General features: G+C 43.7%; 1 protein-coding gene and 1 long non-coding RNA gene across 2 annotated transcripts in view; both read right to left on the bottom strand.

The window, feature by feature from the left end:
* LOC131894693 (carcinoembryonic antigen-related cell adhesion molecule 1-like) overlaps positions 1–24,123 on the bottom strand; it is a 72,785-nt gene that overhangs the window by 21,088 nt on the left and 27,574 nt on the right. The gene's annotated exons all lie outside the window — the stretch shown is intronic.
* Positions 17,358–20,271, bottom strand: LOC131924608 (uncharacterized). The gene is made up of 4 exons (XR_009382944.1): positions 20,160–20,271; positions 19,785–19,932; positions 19,487–19,538; positions 17,358–17,507 (listed from the first exon to the last, which is right to left on the bottom strand). It is a non-coding gene; the product is annotated as an uncharacterized LOC131924608 (long non-coding RNA).

Raw genomic sequence — 24,123 nt, 5'->3', positions numbered from 1 at the left:
TAAGGAGCATGGGCAGCAGTGGGAGAGGTCTGTTAAAGTGAAACTAACAGTGAAAAAAGAGAAACCCATTATGACAGTTTGAGTGTAGTTGGTCCCCATAAGCTCATAGGGAATGGCACTATTAGGAGGTATGGCTTTGTTGGAGGTAGTGTGTCACTGTAGAGGCAGATTTTCTGGTTGTCAGCTATAATCTAAGGTCTGCAGCAGCTTGGCTGAGAAAGTTGGAAGAAGTTTCTCTGGCAGTGTGACCTGGTCCCGGGTCTCAGGCTGGGTAGGAAAACTAGAGGGACCCAGTTAGACAGTTGACAGGGCACTGGTGAGTCCCTAAGAATAAAGTCACCTGGATCTCCCAGCCAGTATGGTGGTTGGAGAGTTCCTCATGGGGAGCAGGCTGAGAACTGGTGAGTCTCAAAGGGAGAAAAGGGGCCAGGAGGAGGTAGCAGCTCCTAGCAAGCAGCTGTGGGGCAGTTCAGCACAGCAAAAAGGAAGGATCCTGGGAAGTGGAGGACAGGTCTTCTCCCTGAGTCTCCTCCATTGTGACTTATCATATTGGTTTATTATTTGTGTGTGTGTGTGTGTGTGTGTGTGTGTGTGTGTGTGTGTGTGTGTGTGTTTGACCCAGGCTTTCTCAGTGAACTTGGAGGTAGGTGAGAATCACCTGACAGTTGTCATGTACACTCTTGATTCACACTTCCCTGGTGGATAAGAACACTGAATTTTTCATATATTTACTCCCCATTTGCACTTCTTTTCTGGACTCTGCTCTGTACCTTTGTCTATTTATTGCCCAGATGATTTGAGGCTCTCTTGCTATCTGATTCACTTTTTGAACTCTTTCTATAGACTCCGTGTTAATTCCTTGTCAGGAGTGTATCTGGCAAGCTTCCCGACCATTCTGGCTGACTCTTCACTCTGTTGTTTCCTTTGCTGTGCAGCAACTGCTCTGTTTCATGCAATCCCATCTCCTAATTCTTTTTTTCCCTTTTTTTTTTTTTGTTTGTTTGTTTCTCAAAACAGGGTTTCTCTATGTAACCCTGACATTCCTGGAACTCACTCTGTAGACCAGGCTGTCCTAAATTCACAGAGATCCTCCTGCCTCTGCCTCCTCAGTGTTGGAATTAAAGGCATGTGCCACCACTGTCCGGCTTCATCTGCCAATTCTTGTTGTGATTTCTGAGGCAGTGGAATCCATTTCAGAAAGTCCTAGCTGCTGCAGGTTTTTGAAGTTTCTTCCTTCAGCAGTTTCCAAGTTTCAGATTCACATGGATGTTTGTGTGAATGACAAATAGGAACCTAGTTTTGTTCTTCTATTCAGTTTCCCCATGAACATTGGTCAAAGAGGCTGTCTTTACTCGGATGTATTTTTGGGCAATGTATTTTTGGTCACAGATCAGCTGTAGGGGCTCAGTTTATCTCTATGTCCTTTGTTTTGTTGGACTGGATTGAATGTCTGTGTCTTACAAGTAACTATACCATGTTGTTAGGTTTGCTGTTAGGGATATTTGACATGGAGCATGGTGATTCCCCCAGCATTCCTCTTTCTGCTCAGGGTCGCCTTGGCCATTGGGGTCTCATTTCTTCTGTGAGAATGTAGTGTTTTCTATTACTCTTCACAGAAACATTTTTGGAATTTTGATTGCCATTTGGCACTGATGTTTAGATCACCTTTGGTAATATACATATTTTTCACAGCATAAATTCTGCCAACCTGTGCACCTGGAACTCCTTTTTATCTAGTGTTTTTATTTAGGTCTTTTCTTCGGTGTTGTATGGTTTTGAAATTTAACTTATTATTAATATGTGTGTGTGTGTTTGTGATGTTTGCTTGTGTGCATAAGTCCACACATGTGTTTCTGCATACCATGGTGCCCATGTGGAGGTCAGAGGATAATTTTGGAAGCCAGCTCTCCTCTTTCAGCCCAGGTTGCCAGGCTTGGGTGGCAAAGCTTTGACTCTCCATGCCACCTCTCCAGCTGTGCTTTTATGTTTTGATTTAGAGTCTCCCACATTGTTGCTCAGGTTACTCTTATTCTTGTTTATTAGTTTTTAATTATTTTTAGATATTTTGTTTATTTATTAAACTATTATATGTGGGATTGTTGCCCAGATATATTTTTTAAATTTTATTTTATAATTTAATTTAATTTTACATATCAGACACAGATTCCCTTGTTCTCCCCCCTCCTCCGCACTCTGGCTTTCCCAGCCCACTCCCCATTCTGATCTCCTCCATGGCTAAGACTCCCCTGAGGATTGAGTTCAACTTGGTAGATTCAGTCCAGGCAGGTCCAGTCCCCTCCTTAAAGTGTGTCTAATTATGTTTTTGTCTTTCAAGATTATTTTTATACTCTATTTTGTCTTTTTAAAACTGTACTTACATAGTTCTTAATGGAGGCCATCTCTCCAAAGCTAGGAGCATTTTAGAGGCTATGCTATCTTTGGTCTTTTGTGCAGGGGTCCTGGGGTGTCCAGACTGCCTTCCATTAAAGAATCCAGGACCTTGAGCACCTGTTCCCTGGGAAGGAGATGTGGGTTCCAGGCTGAGGGCAGCATGTGCATTGGCAGTTTCACATATTGGTCTTTCTGTATCCCTGCCACATGTTTCTCCCTACAGCTGCATCTCTACAGGCCTTGGACTATGTGAAGAGATGCTCTGGCAGATTTATGACCTCTGTTGGGCAGCAGGACTGGGCAGAGTGAGTACACTGGGACATGCTGGGCCTGGAGCCCTGATGCAGGAAACATACTTCAGGAAGGATGACCTGTGTGTGTGTCTTCTGCTGTGGACTGGAGGAAGCTGTCGGTCCTGGTGTTCCACATGCTCTCTCAGCTCTCCAGCTGAGAATTTGGCCCTGAGTTGTGCTGTCCCTGCAGAAGGCTGACGTAGACAAGGATGTCTATAGGCGGGTCTTGCCTACCCCAGACAGATGTGGACAAAACTGGGGAGAAAATGACTCAGTCTGTCTCTGTCTTGTCCATGGCAGTGGTATAGGTTACAGAAAAGCTGTAACAAAAGCCAGGAGTCATGCGTGTTGAGCTGAGCATCAGTCACTGCAGCTGGATGCTGGACAGTTTTCTCCTCCCCAGAGCTCTGGGCACTAACAGTGTCACTCCCTCCATGTGGCAGTTCTCACAGAGACATAATGCCAGACAACTCTAAGGTGCAGACAGTCCCACAAGAGTGACCATGCCAAAGTATCCACAGGGACAGTTTTGCTGAAGAACCAGCTCTCAGCAAGTCAGAGAAATGAGCGAGAAGGTGTTTCTTTGATGATCGTGCATTAACAGCCAGGAGATATTATCTGAGGTTTCAAAGCTTAATTCTTCGTTTCATTTTTCTCTTTCTGCTGCTTCTTTTCTTCCTGTGTTATATTCTTCTTCCCTGCTGTTTTCCTTCTTCTTCCCTGCTGTTTCCCTTCTTCTTCCCTGCTGTTTCCTTCTTCTTCCCTGCTGTTTCCTTCTTCTTCCCTGCTGTTTCCTTCTTCTTCCCTGCTGTTTCCCTTCTTCTTCCCTGCTGTTTCCCTTCTTCTTCCCTGCTGTTTCCCTTCTTCTTCCCTGCTGTTTCCCTTCTTCTTCCCTGCTGTTTCCTTCTTCTTCCCTGCTGTTCCCTTCTTCTTCCCTGCTGTTTCCTTCTTCTTCCCTGATGTTTCCTTCTTCTTCCCTGATGTTCCCTTCTTCTTCCCTGCTGTTTCCTTCTTCTTCCCTGCTGTTTCCTTCTTCTTCCCTGCTGTTTCCTTCTTCTTCCCTGCTGTTTCCCTTCTTCTTCCCTGCTGTTTCCCTTCTTCTTCCCTGCTGTTTCCCTTCTTCTTCCCTGCTGTTTCCCTTCTTCTTCCCTGCTGTTTCCCTTCTTCTTCCCTGCTGTTTCCCTTCTTCTTCCCTGCTGTTTCCCTTCTTCTTCCCTGCTGTTTCCCTTCTTCTTCCCTGCTGTTTCCTTCTTCTTCCTGCTGTTTCCTTCTTCTTCCCTGCTGTTTCCTTCTTCTTCCCTGCTGTTTCCTTCTTCTTCCCTGATGTTCCCTTCTTCTTCCCTGCTGTTTCCTTCTTCTTCCCTGCTGTTTCCTTCTTCTTCCCTGCTGTTTCCTTCTTCTTCCCTGCTGTTTCCCTTCTTCTTCCCTGCTGTTTCCCTTCTTCTCCCTGCTGTTTCCCTTCTTCTTCCCTGCTGTTTCCCTTCTTCTTCCCTGCTGTTTCCTTCTTCTTCCCTGCTGTTCCCTTCTTCTTCCCTGCTGTTTCCTTCTTCTTCCCTGATGTTTCCTTCTTCTTCCCTGATGTTCCCTTCTTCTTCCCTGCTGTTTCCTTCTTCTTCCCTGCTGTTTCCTTCTTCTTCCCTGCTGTTTCCTTCTTCTTCCCTGCTGTTTCCCTTCTTCTTCCCTGCTGTTTCCCTTCTTCTTCCCTGCTGTTTCCCTTCTTCTTCCCTGCTGTTTCCCTTCTTCTTCCCTGCTGTTTCCCTTCTTCTTCCCTGCTGTTTCCCTTCTTCTTCCCTGCTGTTTCCCTTCTTCTTCCCTGCTGTTTCCCTTCTTCTTCCCTGCTGTTTCCTTCTTCTTCCCTGCTGTTTCCTTCTTCTTCCCTGCTGTTTCCTTCTTCTTCCCTGCTGTTTCCTTCTTCTTCCCTGATGTTCCCTTCTTCTTCCCTGCTGTTTCCTTCTTCTTCCCTGCTGTTTCCTTCTTCTTCCCTGCTGTTTCCTTCTTCTTCCCTGCTGTTTCCTTCTTCTTCCCTGATGTTTCCTTCTTCTTCCCTGATGTTTCCTTCTTCTTCCCTGATGTTTCCTTCTTCTTCCCTGATGTTTCCCTTCTATGTTCTTTATTTTTCTCTTATCCCTTTTATACCTTCTAAGACAAAAATTTCTAAACAAGAATAGATTACCTCTTAATCACAAGTTATATGTTTTCCAAAAACAAATGAAAATCTTTACACATAAAGAAATCACAGTATGATAACAAGTTACATGTTTTCCGTAAAGCCCACAAGTAGTTAAACACATTTGTTATGTTAATTTTCCCTCCATAATATCTTTTACCCCAAAGCAATGACTATTTTATAATTGGTTAACAATTTTTAAGAAAGCCATGTACATTTCAGCCTGTTTCTTTTGTATTGGCAGGAAGCTGCTTCTGATTTCAGTGTAGCAGATACCTACAAACTTCATTCCTGTGTTCAGCTAACTGTCAATCTTTGTTTACATACAATAGGGGCACTTAATTTATTTTCACAACTTTGCCTTTTTAAGCTACATGCCAGGGCCTGTGATTAATTCTGTAAGCTACATGACCAAGGAACTCAGGCCTAACCTTGGGTGTAGGGACATAATTGCCTTCTTAAATCATCAGCCTGTTTTCCAACAGGCAGGATCCATGGGTCTATAATGCATGAGACTTCCTTGTTTTCAGGTTCCATCCTCTGCAAATCCCACAAAAACCAAGGGGAAGGTGACTTCTAGCCTACTTTTGTCTTTTCGGTGTCTCTTATTGGATCAATTGGCAGAATAACCCAAACTATTTCCCTAATCATCTTCACTACCTATCTTAGTCACCTGTATCTTTCAGGCTGGCTCAGAACGTTCAGTCAAATCACTGATCTGACTAAGCATCTTTGCTCTTATAAAAATCATCTTCATTATGATCTGAAAGTAAAATGCCCAGTGAGGAGTGGGATTTTCCCAAAAAACAATCACACTATTGTTGGAGAATATTATTTTAAGTTGTGTTACTTTTGTTTATGTTGCATTTGTTTAACTATATGAAGCTGTGTTATTTTGACTTGTTTAAAACACCTAATGATATAAAGAGCTGAACAGACTACAGCAAGGCAGGAGAAAGGATAGGTGGACCTGGCAGGAGAAATGATTTATAGAAGGAGAGAAAAAGAGCAGGAGAGGAGAAAAATGGGCAGCCCCCTCTCTACAGAGCCAACCATGGAGTGAGAGTGAAAGAAGGATTACAGAAGTAAGAAGAGGAAAAGGTCCAGAGGCTTTTAAAAGGTAGAAGGGATAATTTAAAGTTAAGAAAAGTTTGCTAGCAGTAAGCCAAGCCAAAGCTGGGCATTTATAATTAAGAATAAGCCTCTCTGTGTGATTTATTTGGGAGCTAGGTGGCAGGTGGTCCCCATAAGAGCGAAAACAAACAACAAAATTATGATGTTCCTATGTGGGCTAGAGTAAAAGAAAAAGCAACAACACACTATACTAGATACAGTGGGATCCTTTCACACAGTATTCACTCCATGTCGCATACAGCAGGAACACAGCAGCAGCAAGCAGGAGGAAGCACAGAAGCAGCAAGGGGCATTCTGGAAACTATTCCACTCCCCAGGTGCCTCTCCAGCCTTTAGCTTTGCTATTTGGCAAATCAAACTCCATAAACTCCAATGCTGACTCCAGCTCCTCATGACCACTGACATCATTTGAACCCCACTGTGACCCTTCCAGTCTCCTGTGGGTCCTCCCTTCACATCATGCTGCTTCTCCCCATTTCTTCCCATTACCTGACTGCTTTGCTCCTTCTGGCAGGAAGCATCAACTAAAGGAGCAGTTCTCAACCTGTGAGTCAAAACCCCTTTGAGAGGGGTTATGAACTACCCATTGACAGGGGTTGCATATCAGATATCCTGCATATCAGATACTTACATTATGATTCACAACAGTAGCAAAATTACAGTTATTAAAATAATTCTATGGTTGGGGGGTCACCACAGCATGAGGAACTGTATTAAAGGGTTGCAGCATTAGGAAGGTTGAGAACCACTGCTCTAGAAGGCAGATATGCTCCTTTTTGAGATCATGTGACCCTGTCACCCCTAAGACAAGTGTGGCTGCTTTTACAGCCCCAATCTCAGTTCACACACAGGCCTGGAATTGAAATTTCTGGTACAGTCCCTGGCCTACAGGGGCCTCAAGGGAAAGGTGTGATGGCATGACCTGGTGATGGGGAACCAAGGCAGGACCCAGATCACTTGAAGGGGCAATGGTCTAGGCACAATGGCTAGACACTCAGAGCCCAGTTCTTCTGTCCATAATTGTGAAGCTGTGCCCCCAAGGGCTCAGCCACTTCAGATCTATGTACATGGGTCTTAAAGGGGATGCTGTGGAACATTCTAGACAGTATCTTAAACAGTGGGAGCAAGGTCTTCCCAAGGAATTTGAAGTGGGGCCCTCACCTGAAGATCATAAGGTTGTGACAGCCACAATGGGACAGAAGCTATCTGGTCCTGAGGGAGCAGATGGCTTCTGGGTTTCAGGGTCACCCTGGAAATGAAGTGTAGTTCTGCACACTTCCCCTCAGCACACCCTATTCTCACTTGTCTATGAGAAGCTGGGTCTCCCACCACCCCCTTGAGGGCTGAGGAGTGGGATCTTCCCAGAGTCAGACAGTAGAGAATGCAGGTGAGTGTGGTGGTATTGTGTTCCCCAAAATATTATATACCCTAATAAACTTATCTGGGGTCAGAGAACAGAAAAGCCACTAGATACTTAGGCAGTGGTAACGCATGCCTTTAATCCTAGCATTCCAGAGGCAGAAATCCATCTGTTCAAGGATACAGCCAAGCATGGTGACTCATGCCCTTAACCCCAGAAAGCGAGCCTTTAACCCCAGGGAGTGGTGGTAGCAAGCAGAAAGGTATATAAGGCATGAGGACCAGAAACTAGAAGCATTTTGTTAAGCTTTTAGGTTTTGAGCAGCACAGTCAGCTGAGAGACATTCAGATATGAGGACACAGAGGCTTCCAGTCTGTGGAAACAAGATCATCTGAGAAGTTGGCCAGGTGAGGTTAGCTGTGGTTTGTTCTGGTTCTCTGATCTTCCAGTTTACCCCAATACCTGGCACAGGTTTGATTTTGTTAATAAGACGTTCTAAGATTCCTGCTACAGGTGAGTTTTGGCAGGTAGAGCTGAGGAACAGCTGCAGGTCCTGCTGGTGGAACACCTGGCTGATGGTCACCAGGAGGTGATGCACAACTTGCTGGGGACTGTAGAGTGAGTCCATTGGCAGAGTGGCTTCTCTGAGAATACAGCCTTGTGCTACAACATTAAGGAGCCCTGTCCTGCTAAGTGCTTCTGGTTAGGGCTCCCTGGCTTTATTCTGAGCTTCCAGATACAATATCCCCCAACAACTGAGACCTCTTCATAAGTCACTTGTCCCCATCATACTGTGTGCTCTTGTTGCCAATTACTTTTTAGGTCTTCATAATGACTTTCCTCTAGCCTCTGTCCCTAGCAAGGTGACTGTCTGGCTGGAGGCCAGTGTGGGACAAGCTGTTAGGTCCTGAGTCCTTGTGGTAGTTTGAATGTAATTGGTCCCTATAAGCTTATTGGGAGTGGCACTATTAGGAGGTGGGGCTTTGTTGTAGTAGGTGTGGCCTTGTTGAAGGAAGTATGTCACTGTGGGGGTGTACTTTGAGGTATCCTAAGCTCAAGCCATGCCCAGTGTCTCAGACCACTTCCTGTTGCCTGTGGATCAAGTTGTAGCAGCTCCTTCTATAGTACCATGTCTGTCTATACACCGCCATGCTCCCCTCCATGACGATAATAGACTAAAGGTCTGAAACTCTAGGCCACCACCTCAATGAAATGTTTTCCTTTATAGGAGTTGTTGTGGTCATGGTGTCTCTTAACAGCAACAGAAACCCTAACTAAGACAGAAGTTGGTACCAGCGACTGGAGTATTGTGATAGGCTGGACCATGTTTTTATGTTGAGTAATATGGAGTATGGGAGTTTGGATTAGGAAAGCAGTGGAATGCTTTAAGTACTGCTTAATGGGCCAGACTGGTAGGAACATAGAAGACATTGGTGTTGAGTTATTTGAATGTGGGGGCCTGGTCAAGAGATTTCAGAAAAGAAGAATATTAATATGTGGCCTAGAGATTGTTCTTGTGATATTTTGGTGAAGAATATGGCTGCTTTTTGTCCTTGTCCAAAAAGTCTGCCTGATGCTAAAGTGAAGTGTTTTGGATTAATTCCATTGGCAGAGGAAATCTCAAAGCAGCCTAGTATAGGCTCTGTTGTGTTTTTATGACTGGCCACTCTTATGCAGATTTATAATGAAAAAGAAGAAGCTGAGCAAAGAAAAAATACAAAATGTACAATTTGAGGAAAAAGAGCACCAGGAAGTAGAATGGAACTAATTCTTGTATTCAAAAAGAAAAACGGATTAAGAAATGGAATACAGTGGATGGTGACCTCAGGGCAAGATCCTACCAAACTAAATTTCCAACTTGTGAAAAGAAATTAAAGAAGCTTAAATCAGGGTGTGGTGGTACATGCGTTTCACCCCAACACTGGGAAGGCATAGGCAGGGGATCTCTGAGTTTGAAGCCAGCCTGGTCTACAGAGCCAATTTCAGGACAGCCATGCTTAGGCAGTGAAGGAAACCAAAAAACAAAAAACAAAACAGAAAATTGGTGGAGATGTAATTAAACAAGGGGATTATGTTCCAGCACCAGTGAACAACAGAACATTGCAGCTTTGGCCATGTGGTTCTGGATTAAGGATGGAAGAAATGGGCTATGGAATTTGCCTCCTTGACTAAGGAAAACCACTGAGGCTAGTCGTGTATCAGGGGTGTTCCTAAATGGAGGACCAGAGAGGCCATTGTGTGAAGCTGAGAAGGAGAATCTTGGCTTGCCTTGGAGACCCCAAGATGTGGGGGATGCCAGAGCCTTGGGATACCTGCTGAGAAGAGCTGCTAACAGGGAGTGGACACAGCCCAAGAGAGAGAAGTGTGTTATGGTCAACATAGCTGAAAGAAGTTGTAGATCTGAAGAGCAATTTTAAGTAAGACCTGGAGATGCAGAGTTTGGAGTTTGTCCAGATTATTTTCAGTCCTGCTTTGGTCCAGTATTTCCTCATTATGCTCCCTTCCCTATGCTTTGGAAGAGTAATGTATATCTAGTGCCATTATATGTTGGAAGCATGTGATTTTTTATTTTTATTTATAGGAGATTATAGTTAAGAGATTGCATGAATCTCAGAAGAAACTTTGAACTTTGCACTTGTAAACACTGTTGATCTGTGATAGACTATGGAGACTTTTGAATTTGGACTAAATATATTTTACATTATGATATTGTTACAAGCTTATGGGGGCCAGGACATGGGATGCAGTAGTTTAAATGTAATTGGACCCCACAAGATAACAGGGAGTGGCACTATTACGAGGTATGGTTTTGTTGGAGTATATGGCCTTGTTGGAGAGAGTGTGTCACTGTAGAAGCAGGCTTTGAGGTCTCCTATGCTCAAGCTATTCTCAGTGTCTCAGTTTACTTCCTGTTGCCTCTGGATCAAAATTGTAGAATTCTCAGATCCTTCTCCAGCACCATGTCTGCCTGCATGCTACCATGTTCCACCGTGATGATAATGGACTGAATCTCTAAGCCATAAGCCCTCTCATTAAATGTTTTCCTTTATAAGAGTTTCCATGGTCATGATGTCTCTTCACAGCAATAGAAATCCTAAGACAGTCCTGATTATCAGTCATCCTCCAAGAGGTAGCAGCACTGGGACAGGACACAATGTCAGACACACTGTGGCTGTAGATCAGCCCAGGAAATGCCTGAACTTGCTCAGTGAGAAGGTGGTGGCTTATGTTGTGAGAACCTGAATTATAATGGGAAATGTGAGGTTGTTTTCTCTTATTTTAGATTTGCTTTTATTCTCCCTGTCTCTCAGTCTGTGTCATTGTCTCTGTCTCTTTCTGTTTCTCTCTTCCTCTTTTTTTCTCATTCTCCCCCCCCCTCTCTCTCTCTCTCTCTCTCTCTCTCTCTCTCTCTCTCTCTCTCTCTGTATGTGAGTATGCCACATGTGTGTGTGGTTCCTATTGAAGCCAGAGGAGGGCATCATTGCCCCTGGATATGAAGCTGAAGGCAGATGTGAACCTCCTGATGTGTGTGCTGGGAACTGAACTCAGGTCTTCCAGAAGAGCAGCAAGTGCTCTTAGCTTCTGAGAGTTTTTAAACTTTGTGTTTGGAAGGTTTTGAGTTTGCAGGTTCTCTTTGCATGTCACTGTCAATCTCATTCTCACCCACCTGTGACACAAACCGTTATGAGGCAGATGGTTGGCCCACCACCAGCCTGTCTTTATCCAGGGACCCACAGTTGTGTCCCTGTTGTGGCAATGTATTGAGAATAGTTACCTTCTCCAGGGAGTCAGGACACCATTCCTGCTTTCTCACTGCAGTTCCATCTCCTCTGCTAATCCCAGGCCCCTCTCGGCCCTCAGAGAACTCTGAGCTGGCCATCACAGCACCATCCTGTTAACAAGTGTTTGCTCTTGATGCTGGTCAATATGTGTATATCCTCCTAGGAGAAGCAAAGGTGTGCTTGTATGCATGTGCATGTGTGTGTGCACCTGGACACATGTACAGTCTCAGGTATGAGAAATTAAGAACCATTCAACAAATATTTATTTAAATGTAAAAATTTGAGGGCTAGGGTGTAACTCCATAGGCAGAGCTTACTTAGTGTGCACAAAGCTCTGTATTTGATCCCCAGGACTTCATTCAATGATGATACATGCAGGAGAATGAGAAGGTCAAAGTCATCCTTGGTTATGTACTGAGTTTGAAGCTAGCCGGGGCTATGTGAGACACACTCGCAAAAAATTAAAAAAAAAACAGTCAGGAAAGAAAATGTAATAGTAAATAGTGGTCATTGGATGGGTGGTTGACACACTTTTGTTTACTTTCTCCTGAATTGTTTGTCTTTGTCCTTACACCTCCACCTGCCAGATCATTTGCCCCATGCCACATCTACCTGGGCATTACCATGAAGCTCGATCACAGTGGCCAAGGGGATTTAACACAACGTCACTCTTCCAATCTGACATTTGAAGTGTATCCAATGATTGGCCCCTCTGTCTTCTGTGCATCCATGGTACCTACTGTATGTCACAAAACTCAATTTACCTCAAAGTCATGGGCATCATACCTGGAAAGCCCAGAGCACTGGTCTTCCTGTGGTCTGAGGTGAGTCATGAGCCTGGCCCTTAGGATTTTGTTCTCAAAGCCTGTGGTGGCTCTGGCCTCAGATTCTGCATGCTCTGGGTGTCAGGTGTGTGCTCTTTGCTTTTGTGATGTTCCCATGGGCTGGCCAGAGAGAATGTCTGTAGGAGGTGGGTGTGTTGCTGTCAGGCAGTTTTCTCATGGGTCCCCATTGACCCTGATACTTGATATTTTGTCAAAAGGCAAAATAATAAATGTGTGAAAGACAGACACTGGCTTCTATTCCTGTTTCTAGAATGAGGCTGTCCTTAAAATCAGGACAGGTTCAGAAATTGTGGGGCTGCAATGTACTCTGGAAGAATTTACAGGTGGAAAACATGAGTGAGGAATCTCAAACTTAAGGTTTTGTTCAACCCCATCTGCTACCCATGACCAACACCTATGACTGAGTGAATCCTGGCTTCTCTAACTAGCAAAAACCAGTCCACAGGTGACATATGTGTACTACAAAGAAAATTAGGCTAACAGTGTGAGTGACTCCATATTGGCCTGACTGAGGGCTTAGTCCAAAACCACAGGCTTATCACAGTTTTTAATTGCACGTTTAGTAGATGTCTGTATCAATCCAAAGTGTCCCCTTCTTTCATAATCTGTTTCTTTGGTACCTAAATCACAGGTGGGTGTGAATCAAAGGCCATTTTCCTACTTTTCAAATGATCATGGTTTTCTGGTTAATATGTTGATTTTCTAAAAGGCAGTGGTTGATATTCTAATGTTAAATCACCCACATTCCTGAAACATAGTCAAGATTATAATTCTGAAACTGATTTTGGCGGTATTTCATTTAGGGGTTTTCACCTCTCTGAAGGTAGACAGGAACGAGGTTTCACCTCCTCATTTGTTCTGGAAGGTTTTGACATTGTTCCTGAGCACTCAGTTGCCTGGTAGAATTGTGTAAGGACGGCATGGACTGCTCCTGGATGTTTTGTGGATAGTGCTTTTTTGTTTAAACTCCTTCTCTGGGATTTAACACAATCACCGCCTGTCTTAGGGTTTCTATTGCTTCAACAAAACACCATGACCAAAAAATAGGTTAGAGAGGAAAGGATTTATTTGCCTTGTACTTCTATATCATAGTCCATTATTGAAGGAAGTCAGGACAGGCACTCAAGCTGGGCAGGATCCTGGATACAAGAGCTGATGCAGAAGCCATGGAGAGGTGCTGCTTACTGGCTTGGGGCACATGACTTTCTCAGCCTGCTTTCTTATAGAACCCAGGACACCAGCCCAATGATGGCACCACTCAACATGGGCTAGACCCTCCCCCATTGATCACTAATTGAAAAATGCCTTACAGCTGGATCTTATAGAGGCATTTTCACAATTGAGGCTCCCTTCTCTCTCATGACTCTAGCTTGTGTCAAAATGATGTACTACTAGCCAGTACACTGCCCCTAAACTTCTGCAAGTGTGCCCCACAACTCACTGCCAGACCTGAACAGAGACTCTTATCTTGTTGTTTATGGTTGGGTTAGATTGATTGATCTTTTCTTGGTTAAAATTTGGTCGTTTGGGTGAATCTAGAAATTCATCCATTTCTTTTAGATTTTCCAGCTTAATGGGGTATAGATTTTTAAAGCAGTCCAATACAATATTCTGAATTTCTTTGGTGTCTGTTGTGACATTTCTTTATTGATTTGTGATTCAGTCACTTTGGGTCCTCCCTTTCTTCCCTTTGGTTAGTTGGGTCCAGGGCCTGTCAATCTTATTTACCCTCTCAAAGAACTTGCTCTCCATATCCCCAGCTGTTGATCTTTTCCAAACAGGCACAGTAGGAGTCCCGAGTATGGAAGCTGACTGACTCAGAAGAGGGCTGCTGGGCAGCACCTCCTTATTATAAGAAAGTCGAGTCCACTATACATGATTAGATTAATATAACAAATTAAGACTAGCTCACATATCCTTTTATTTACCAAGCTTCTTCTGATTAGGTATAAAGCAACACTCTTTGCTTGGACTTTTATATCCCTTTTCTAACCTGACCGGAAAAAAAAATGTTCACATTTTAGGACTTTATCAAAAATGACCTTTATGTGAGGGAATAATCTCTGTATACAAAACCCAGAAAAGAAGGCACACATATACTGACATGTTAACTGTTATTACAGTTTTAGATCATAGTAGACTTTTATTCCCCTTGTTTAAACTAGAAAAGAGGAATTTCTAGCCCCAAAGTAGAAATGTCATTTTCTCCTCCTCAGTCCTATGCTTAAATCTACCAGAAGTTCCTGGTATTAAAAAAAGAACGTCATTTCTACATTAATCAGATCAAGAACATTTTGATTTTAGCAGAAAACTCTGGTGGTTTGAAGATTTGGTCAATCATTTAATTAAGCAGAGAAAACTTGAACTGAATGTGAAAATGGTTCACTGCCTGGAAGACAAGCTGTTGGGAGAATTGAGAGGAGGAAGATTTAAACCTTATAAATGCTAATGTAGAAATGAGGTTGGAAACATGGTATTCCAAATTCGGCCAGCTTGTTTGCTGCTCACTCAGCTTGTTATTTTCTGAATGCAAAGATGATAATTCAATAAGCTGTAGGAAAATAGAAACTCTACTTAACCTTTAGAATATAAATTACCATGTCTTATAACATGCAGACTTACACCAATATGTTCAATCTGAGAACACTCAGTCAAAACCTTTGTTGTTTAATCAAAGTAAAGTGTTATCTGGTGAGAGGAGATGAAGTCCAGATAGGTACAGTTACTGTAGGAGTCATAGTAATATTGTAAAGTATAGTCATGTTAAATCTCAGTCCTAACATTTCTTTTGAGTTTCTTACTTAATTAACTTCCGATTTTACAAATTATACCACCATTGCTTTTGGAAAAGGTGATAGACATTTCTGAGGAGTATTCAGTGTATTTAAAATAACAAGTCATCCTGTGTCAAATTTAATTAATGTCGCCAGTGAAAATAAAACAAGAATCTCCTTTAAAAAAAAGAAAGAACCTCTCGCTCTCCATTCTCTTTAAAATTTCAGAGTGATAAGTCTTATATATTATTTTATATATGTTTATAAGTGTCCAATTTTTTATACTGGTGACATTTATTAACCATCTTATGATTTTTATATTAGACACAAGGTTCTTCATTCTCTCTATTAAAAGACTGTTGGTTTGTAAGTGTTAGCTCCTGTTGGTATTGTTGGAGGCACATGGCTGGGAAAACTCCTATAGAAAGCAGAAAATATATCCTGCAAAACAATGTGCCAACCCAAATACTGCAACATGGAGTTTGGGTTTACCCTCCTTAAAATACACAGAAAGTGGGTGTCGGTGGCACACACTTTTAATTCCAGCACTCGGGAGGCAGAGCCAGGCAGATCTGAATGAGTTTGTGGCCAGCCTTGTCTACAGAGCAAGTTCCAGGACAGCCAGAATTGTTACCCAGAAAGTCCCTGCCTTGAACCGCCCCTCTCCCCACAGTGAAATGACACAAGTGTTGATTTTTATCATGTGGCAATAGAGCCCATGTTGGGGTCTCTTCTGAGTCTCCCAATTCCATGATCCCATTAGGAATACAGAAGATGAAATTAAAATGGAAAAGTTGGAAGAGGAGGACTTGGATGTGTACCTGACTGCCTGTGGCACAGGAAGTCCTAGGAGTGCAGTGATCCTCTGAGGGTTCTCAATACTGCCAAATATTTCAATAATGTCACTAACCAAGATAACGGCCAAGTCACATGGTCACCTCTATCTTGATGAAGTCACCAGCCAAGATGGCAACAAAGTCACTTGGTTTCTTTCTGTGTGGTGAGCTCAGCTCATGATAAATGAGCCCACACCTCACCAGGGCATGAGACCATGGGGAATATAGAACTGTGGGCGGCCACTGCTTTATTTCTCAAACAGTGGACCTCAAGCATGGATATAACAGAAGAAAGTACCCAAAAAGTACAGGTGTGTGGGCCCCAAACAGCAAAGTAAAGACACAGAGGATGGACCGCCATGGTCTTGATCCAGGACAGGGGGTCCATATGTGTCAGCACAGTGGTAACTATGGTCTCATTTGGATTTTCCTTTGATCTCACTGAGCTCCTAGGTAGAAGCTAGGATCCACAAGGCCCTCTGTAGGACTTTACTTAGGGGTCACTGCTCTGTGTTTGTGTATACTCCCTGCCTGTCCCTCTATGCCTGTGTATGTGGGTGGTGATGGTGGTGGTGGTGATGGTAGTGCTGGTGGTGCTGGTGGTGGTTGGTGGTTTGCTGGCATGTATGTCTGTACATTAGGTATATATCTGGTACCCCCTGGGGAGAGAAGATGGTATCAGATTCCCTGAGACTACTCTTACAAAAGGTTTTCAGCTGTGTGGTTGATGGGCATCTGAGTCCTCTGGAAGAGCAGCTCAGTGCTTAGATCCACTGAACCACCTCTCCAGCTCCTATCCCTGGCATCTCTTGAGTATGCTGGACTGTATGAAGTCAGGTGGGGACAGGCTTCTAGTCTTCCTGGTCAACTAGTTCCTTTCCTGATGCATCCTTTTCAGTCACTACTCTCCTGTCACAGTAGTGGGGCAGAGGTGTACAGGGAGACAGATGCAATTAGAACAGAGGGCCCCACAGAGCTAAGTGTTGACAAGAGCAGGAAGTGTGAGCAAGAGAAGAATCTGGAGTATGTGATAGGACACTGGACATTCCCCAGTAGGAGAAGGAGCTAGTGTCAGGGAGCTAAGGAGAAAGTAGTGTGTGCGAGGAAGCCCTGTGAACAGAGTGGGCAAATGTCCAGGAGTACTTCATGCGCTTGCTGAAGGCTTGGCCACTTTGCTTTGTGTAACTAGAGAACAAGTCACAGCTGAGAGGTGAAATGGAATCCCAAATGGAGACACATGGGAGATTGTATATCTCCACCAGGGAACCACATCTGTGACCAACCAAGACAGTTCCTGTTTGCAGGACCTTGGATTTCATGGACCACCATGTGTACAGCAAAATCCCATGTCAGGAAATAGGTACAGAGTGGCTGGCACTGGACTCCTAGAACTGTACACAAGTCAGTCTACATTGTCATCCTTCTGAGGGCAGAGATCGCATGCCAGGACCTGCACACATAGTCACCCAACTGTCAGAGGGCTTTCCCCAGTGGAGGTCATCCCCTACCACAGCCCATTTTTCTCTGCCACAGCCAGTTTTCTGATCACTGCTAAGCTGGCTCCCTGGCTACAGTGGACTTCGTAAAGTACTCTTGCTCTGTGGTCTAAAGGGTGCAATCCCTCACCAGCAATACCTTTTCTGCTAGCCACCGGCTACCCAATTCATTATCTGCCTTTCTCTCTGCTGACTCTGAAGGCTGGGGCTGCAGGATTGTGTCCTTTAGGGATCCTCTGCCACTCCCCACCCACCCAGTGAGGGACAAGAGACTGGGAATACATGAGTAGCAGCTATTGGGACAGGTCCCATCGCTGTATTTTTACTCTAGAAGACAGTTGCTGTTGCTGGTGCAGATGGGAAGACTGAAGTTAGGGATCTGGGTTGCTGGACATTGTTTTCCAGGAAATAATGTGAAGCTCCATCCACCTGAAAAGTATGATCGTACAGTCAGTCTCAAAACAAAGAGAGAGAGAAAGAGACAGAGACAGACAGACAGACACACAGACAGAACATGGGTGCATCTCAGAGGACAACTTGCAGGAGGGGGTTTCTCCTTTCACCTCAGATTTTGGCGACTGAACTCAGATGTCAGATTTGTAAACTGCACTTTACACACTAAAAAATCTCATCTGCCCTAAACCTGGTTTGTGTGTGTGTGTGTGTGTGTGTGTGTGTGTGTGTGAACCCGCTCTCATGTAGCCCAGGGACTACCCATGTTCTCCAGGGACCAAGTGCTGTGACTGCAGGTGTGCTCCATTGTGATTCTGTGGATCAAACCTAGGCCAGGGACAGCCAGGCAAGCACTCTAGCAATAGGACTACATTTCCAGCCTTTAAATTCTCTAAGTGACCATCTCAATTGCTAAGAAGAATATAGGTTACTATGTAGCTGGAGCCTTCTGGAAAGGAACAGAGACACACAATAGTCCCCTCCTTTAGAGTCAACCCACATGGTCTGTTTGTCCTGCACAGAAAAACATCTCATGAAGGCCTCCTGTGCCAGAGACTTTAGAAAACAGCACCTGGCCTACTTTAACATGCTGCCCATGGTCCCTGGACATTGTCCACTGTCGCTCCTTGAGGGCCTTTCATCTGCAGTGGCTCTTTGGCCAATGTCCACCCTCAGTTTTGAGCATGCCTCCCATCATTCTCTAAGAAACCTGCCAGTCTTCTACACAATAGGATGTCTCTTGTCTGACTCCATCTGCCAGACTACAAGGGACTAGGATGCTGGGCAGAGGAGGGATCAGAGTGAGATCCCAGAGCCTGCACTTCTGACTGGTTGGAATGGAGTCTTTCCTTTGAAGGCCAGAGCAGGTTCAGATGAGGAGAGACAAGGGAGAGGGGTGTGGCCCTTTCCTCTTTGGTTCTGTGCTGGGAACTACACAGGGACTAGCTCATCCAAACCTGTAACCTCTTTTGTAGTGGGCAGAATGCAGGTGAGCAGTCTAAGGGTAAGAGAGGTGGTGCAGCTCCTCGTCTGCTGCATAAGGAACTAAGGACACACAGTTGTGGCTCTGAGTGTCCCCATCTCTCCAGAGACATCTGAGAGGAAGCAGGCAGTGAAAGTGGCAGTGCTTACGTCATTAGGAGAGTTGTCACATGACCTGGGGAAGCAATAGAAGAGTCACCAGATCATGGAAGTTCAAAGGAGTTGGCAGGAGGTGGTGGTAGATGTGGGGTGGGGGTGAGGGGTGTCATGCCCAAGTCCAGACTCCTACAGAGTCAGTTTCACAGACCTAGCTTATTAGGACCAGAGGAGAGGTAACAAGGACAGAGACCTGGATTATTCAGTTCAGGAGTTCTCTAAGTTCACAAAGCCTTGATTATCCTTTCCTCAGTGGTATTTGTGACTGACATGTTCCTATGACAAGGAGGAGCACAGTGGTCTTTGGTACCCAGATATACACAGTAGAGAGTCTCCCTTAGGGAGAATGAATGTCCACAACCTTCACACACAGCAGGGAAGGCAATAGGGTGCGGAACTTGCTCGTGGACATGTGGTTCCCTTATGCCAGCCTAGCCTAGGTGGACTGAGTCTCCCTTCAGCACTGACTTGTTCTGCTGTGGCTGCGAAGGCCGTGAGGACCTACGGCACCTGAGGGCTGGTGTTGTGCAATATTTGTTAAACAATGCAAAGATGTGTTGTATTTGTATAACTATGTAAACATGTGTTGCTGGTTTATCTTGACTGCCCAAGGCACCGGACTTTCATAATTAATAATAAGTCTCCGTGTCTTTTTTGGGGAGCTACTTGGCAGCCTAAACAAAATGCCAGCCAGAGGTTGGGAAAAGAAGATCTGCTCTGTAAGTCAGACAGGAGACAGTGGCTAGTGTCCAGGATGCCATGGAAGGACGAGCAGGTAGTGGGACCTTTGATTCCCGAAGGTCAGTGCCTTTACTTACTGTGGGTTGATGGGTCCAGTTGTCCTCACTGAGCATGCTCTTACTTCTTGTCCTAAAGAAATGGGAGACACTGTCACTGTTGTTTGGTTCCTCAGTTGGGAAGGACCCTGGGAACCAATGTTTCTTGAGAGCTACTTGGTGTCCTTGCTGTGCATTCACACCATGGCTGCCACTGCCTTTCTTGGTGCTGCCTCCTTTTCCAATCTAACCAGCCCCTCCTAGCCTTTGATCCTTTTACCCCATCATATTTGCTGTTTTCTAATTGGTTCTGGGGGTGGTACTTTGGTTGAGAATTTACTTTTTCCTTCTTTTCTTTTTGAGGTTTCACATTTGAGGCTGCTTTTGAGGTTTCATTGAGGTTGCTTGGCTCATTGGCATTTGTTGGCTCATTGAGGTTGCTTGGCTCATTGTCCATCTGTTTAACGTTGTTCTCAATTTGTGGCTCCCTGGTGAAAGATGAAGACAATTTATCTCCAAACTTCACAGGGAAAGGAGAGACCATGACCAACAGACAGTGGGGTACAGGACATAGGAAGGCAGTGATATGAGGAACACAGCAGACACATAGCAAAGAGAAGAAGATGGAGTCCAGACACAAAGTGAAGGAAACCGCTTCCCTTTCCCAAGCATGGAGGGAATGGAAGAGTAGGTGGAAGGGTGGAAGACACTTCACCTGCCACGACGGCTGCGCCACAGGAAAAACAGTAAAAATATTACTGCAATCAGCCCCATCAGACATTGGGCAACAATGCCAATAATAGCCCTTAATGAAAGTCGATGTTCACCTGTCATGGACAGAAAAGAGAAGAAGCATCACCATAAATTCATCCTCACCGAGCAAGTGGACAAGAACTCTCTGACTGTGTGTGACATCTGTTTGTTGTTTTAGGGAGTGTACTTCCTGTGAGAAGGTAGATTAGGAGAGGTGAGGCAATAAGCAGGGTATTCTCTCCTAGTACTCCCATAAGTACTGTGTTTCTAGGCTGGCCATGTGTCTTCCTTCAAGTCCTTGCCTGTGGCGGGTGGGGAGAGAGTGTGCTTTAGGCTGCAGCCTAAATCATATCCACTCTGGCAGTCCTTGGAAGGATCTGAAGATGGGAGAAAGTCACATAGCAATTTTTACATTAACATTACATTTGTTTTTCATGATCACTTCTTCTTCTCATTGTCCTAATTGTTGTAAGATGTAAATATTCACCTCTCTGGTTCCTATGGCCAGGAGTTAACTGAAAGCATATTGAGGCTCCATACCCAGAGAGTGCTGCCCCTTGGCCCCATCCATGGGACACAGCTGGTCCCTGTGAACCCCCACCCAACTCTGTCCCAGTTGCTGGCCAGCAGGCAGGGCTCCTACAGGAAGGCCCCACCCTCATCAAGACCCCCCACTGAACCCTGCAATCTACACACCCTGCCCCCGTACCCATCCTCCTGAGACCCCAGCCACTTCCTGAGACATGGAAACCAAGCTGGCAGCCCTCATTGGACAAAGAGCTCTCATTGGAACAAGAGTAACCTCCTGAGACAGGGAATCTGCCAGCCCTCATTAGAACAAGAGTGGCTTTCTGAGATGTAGAATCTGCAACCTCTCATTGGTCCAAGAGAGGCTTCCTGAAACACAGAATCTGTAAGCTCTGACTAGAGCAAGAGCCCTGATAAGGCCAAGAGCGCCTCCGTGAGTCACAGAATCAATTAGCTTGGGTTGACCCAAGAGCAACTCCCTGAGACACAGAATCTGCCTGCTCCAATTAGACCAAGAACTAAGATTGCACCTAGAGGGGCCCCCTGAGACACAGACAACAAGCACAGAGTGGTACAATATCAACTCACTCAGACACAGCAACCTCTTATGCCTATTAGAGGAGGAGATGGGCAGATGTCAAGGGAAAAATACATAGAACAACATAAAGAGCAATACAGCATCACCAGAACCTAGCCCTCCTCCAACAGCAAGACCTGAACATCACAATGTAGAAGAAGCAGAAGAAAGCAACCTTGAGAACAGCACCATGAAGATGCTATAGAGGCCTTTCAAGAAAAAATGAAAAATGAAATTGAGGGAAAGACAAACAAAAAATTGGAAGAAATCAATAAACAAATAGAGGAAAAGACAAATAAAAAATTGGAAGAAATCAATAAATCCCTTAAAGAAAGCCAAGAAAACCATGAAAAAGCAATTAAACATGGGAGGGAAACACTTCAAGACCTGAAAAAGGATATAGAAACAATGAAGAAGACACAAACAGAGGGAATGCTGGAAACAGAAAAACTTTCAATCACCATAGATGGAGCAAACAAGACATTCTAGGACAAAACCAGATTTAAACAATACCTATCCACAAATCCAGCCCTACAAAAAGCACTAGAAGGAAAATTCCAACCTAAGGAAGTCAGATACACCCACGAAAATACAGGCAACACATAACCCCACAGCAGTAAATCCCAAAGAAGAGAAATACACACTCACTACCACCAAAAGATAACAGGAACTAACAATCATGGGTCATTAATATCCCTTAATATCAATGGACTTAATTCACCTATAAAAAGACACGGGCTGACAGAATGAATACAAAAACAGGACCCATTCTTCTGCTGCATACAAGAAACACACCTCAATTTCAAAGATGGATGCTACCTCAGAATAAAAGGCTGGGTAAAGTCTTACCAACCAGATGGTCTTAAGAATCAAGCTGGTGTACCTATCCTAACATCCCACAAAATAGACTTCAAACTAAAATCAATCAAAAGAGATCAAGAAGGACATTACATACTCATCACAGGGAAGATACACCAAGAGGAAGTTTCAATTCTGAACATTTATGCCCCAAATACAAGAGCACTCACATATGTAAAAGAAATACTACTAAAGCTTAAATCACAGATAAAACCCCACACATTAATAGTTGGAGACTTCGACAACCCACTCTCACCACTTGAAAGATCTGCCAAATCAAAACTTAACAGAGAAATAAGGGGCTTAACTGATGTTATGACTCAAATGGACTTAATCGATATCTACAGAACATTCCACCCTAACAAAAAAGAATATACTTTCTTCTCAGTACCCCATGAAACCTTCTCTAGAATTAACCACATACTCGGTCACAAAGCAAACCTCAACAGATACAAAATATTGGAATAACCTCCTGTATTCTATCAGACCACCATGCTTAAAGTTAGATTGCAACAACAACAAAAATTACAGAAAGCCTACAAACTCATGGAAACTGAATAATGCTCAACTGAATCACCAATGCATCAAGGAAGAAATAGAAAGAAGTTAAAGACTTCCTAGAGATCAATGAAAATGAATATACTACATACCCAAACTTATTGGACACTATGAAAGATGTGCTAAGAACAAAATTCATAGCACTAAATGCCCACATAAAGAATTTGGGGAAATCTCACACTAGTGACTTAACAGCACACCTGAAAGCTCTAGAACAAGAAGAAGCAAAGTCACCCAGGAAGAATAGATGCCAGAAAATAATCAAATTGAGAGCTGAAATCAATAAAATAGAAACAAAGAGAACAATACAAGGAATCAATGAACCAAAGAGTTTGTTCTTTAAGAAAATCAACAAGACAGACAAGCACTTGTCCAGACTACCAAAAGACAGAGAGAGAGCATCCAAATTTGGAAAATTACAAATGAAAAGGGAGACATAACAACTGACAATGAGGAAATCCAGAGAATAATCAGGTCATACTTCAAAAACCTGTACTCCAAAAAATTGGAAAATCCTTTGAACTTCAGTTTGAGACAGTAATAGGCTGCCATGTGGGTGCTGGGAATTGAACCTCTGTCCATTGTAAGAGTTGCTAGGGCTCTAAACTATTGAGGTATCTCTCCAGTCTCATAAACCATATATATATATATATATATATATATATATATATATATATATATATATATATGCACATCACATACTACTACACATCACAAAAACAGTTATTAGAAAAAAGCATCTTGTGGAGGGATGTGATGCTTCAAATGTCAGCATGAGGATAAGAAACTCAGTATATGGACCACCAAGATGGCTCAGTTGGGAAGAGTGCCTACCAAACTCCCTCCAAGTACCTACCCCTGAAATAAATGCACAAACAAATGTGGGCCAGTGAAATGGCTTAGCAGATAAAGGGCTGGATCACCAATCTAAGTTCAATCTACTGTCCCTGGAGACTGGATCCCACAAATTGTCCCCTAACCTCCACTCACGGGTGTGGGACATACACACAAAATGAATAAATATACAAATGTAGTAAAAAAAAAAGTCATTACAGGTCCTTTCTATCTATGGATTTTACATTTATGGATCAAAACCTTGGAAACAAACTACTTGGGAAAGTATGTCTACAGTGAAAAATGTATTGTTTCCTCCTATCTTTGTCCTATATTCAATACAATAAGACTAGACTCTATGCAGTATTCATATTAGGTATTGGAAATAATCTAAAGAAGTTTTGAATGTGTGTGTAGGAACATGAATATTTTACTACATTCTGAGGTTTGACTGTGTGTCTGACTCAGACACTAAACTCTTAATCACTTTGCATTTGTATTTGCTATATTGACATTTATTATTATTATTGACAGGATCTCACAATGTAATCTGGGCTAGCCTGGTATTTCT

Source organism: Peromyscus eremicus, chromosome 1 (genome assembly GCF_949786415.1).
Source record: "Peromyscus eremicus chromosome 1, PerEre_H2_v1, whole genome shotgun sequence".
Taxonomy (NCBI): domain Eukaryota; kingdom Metazoa; phylum Chordata; class Mammalia; order Rodentia; family Cricetidae; genus Peromyscus; species Peromyscus eremicus.
Note: the sequence above shows the minus strand (reverse complement) of the source record. Positions and strands in the feature narration are given on the sequence as shown.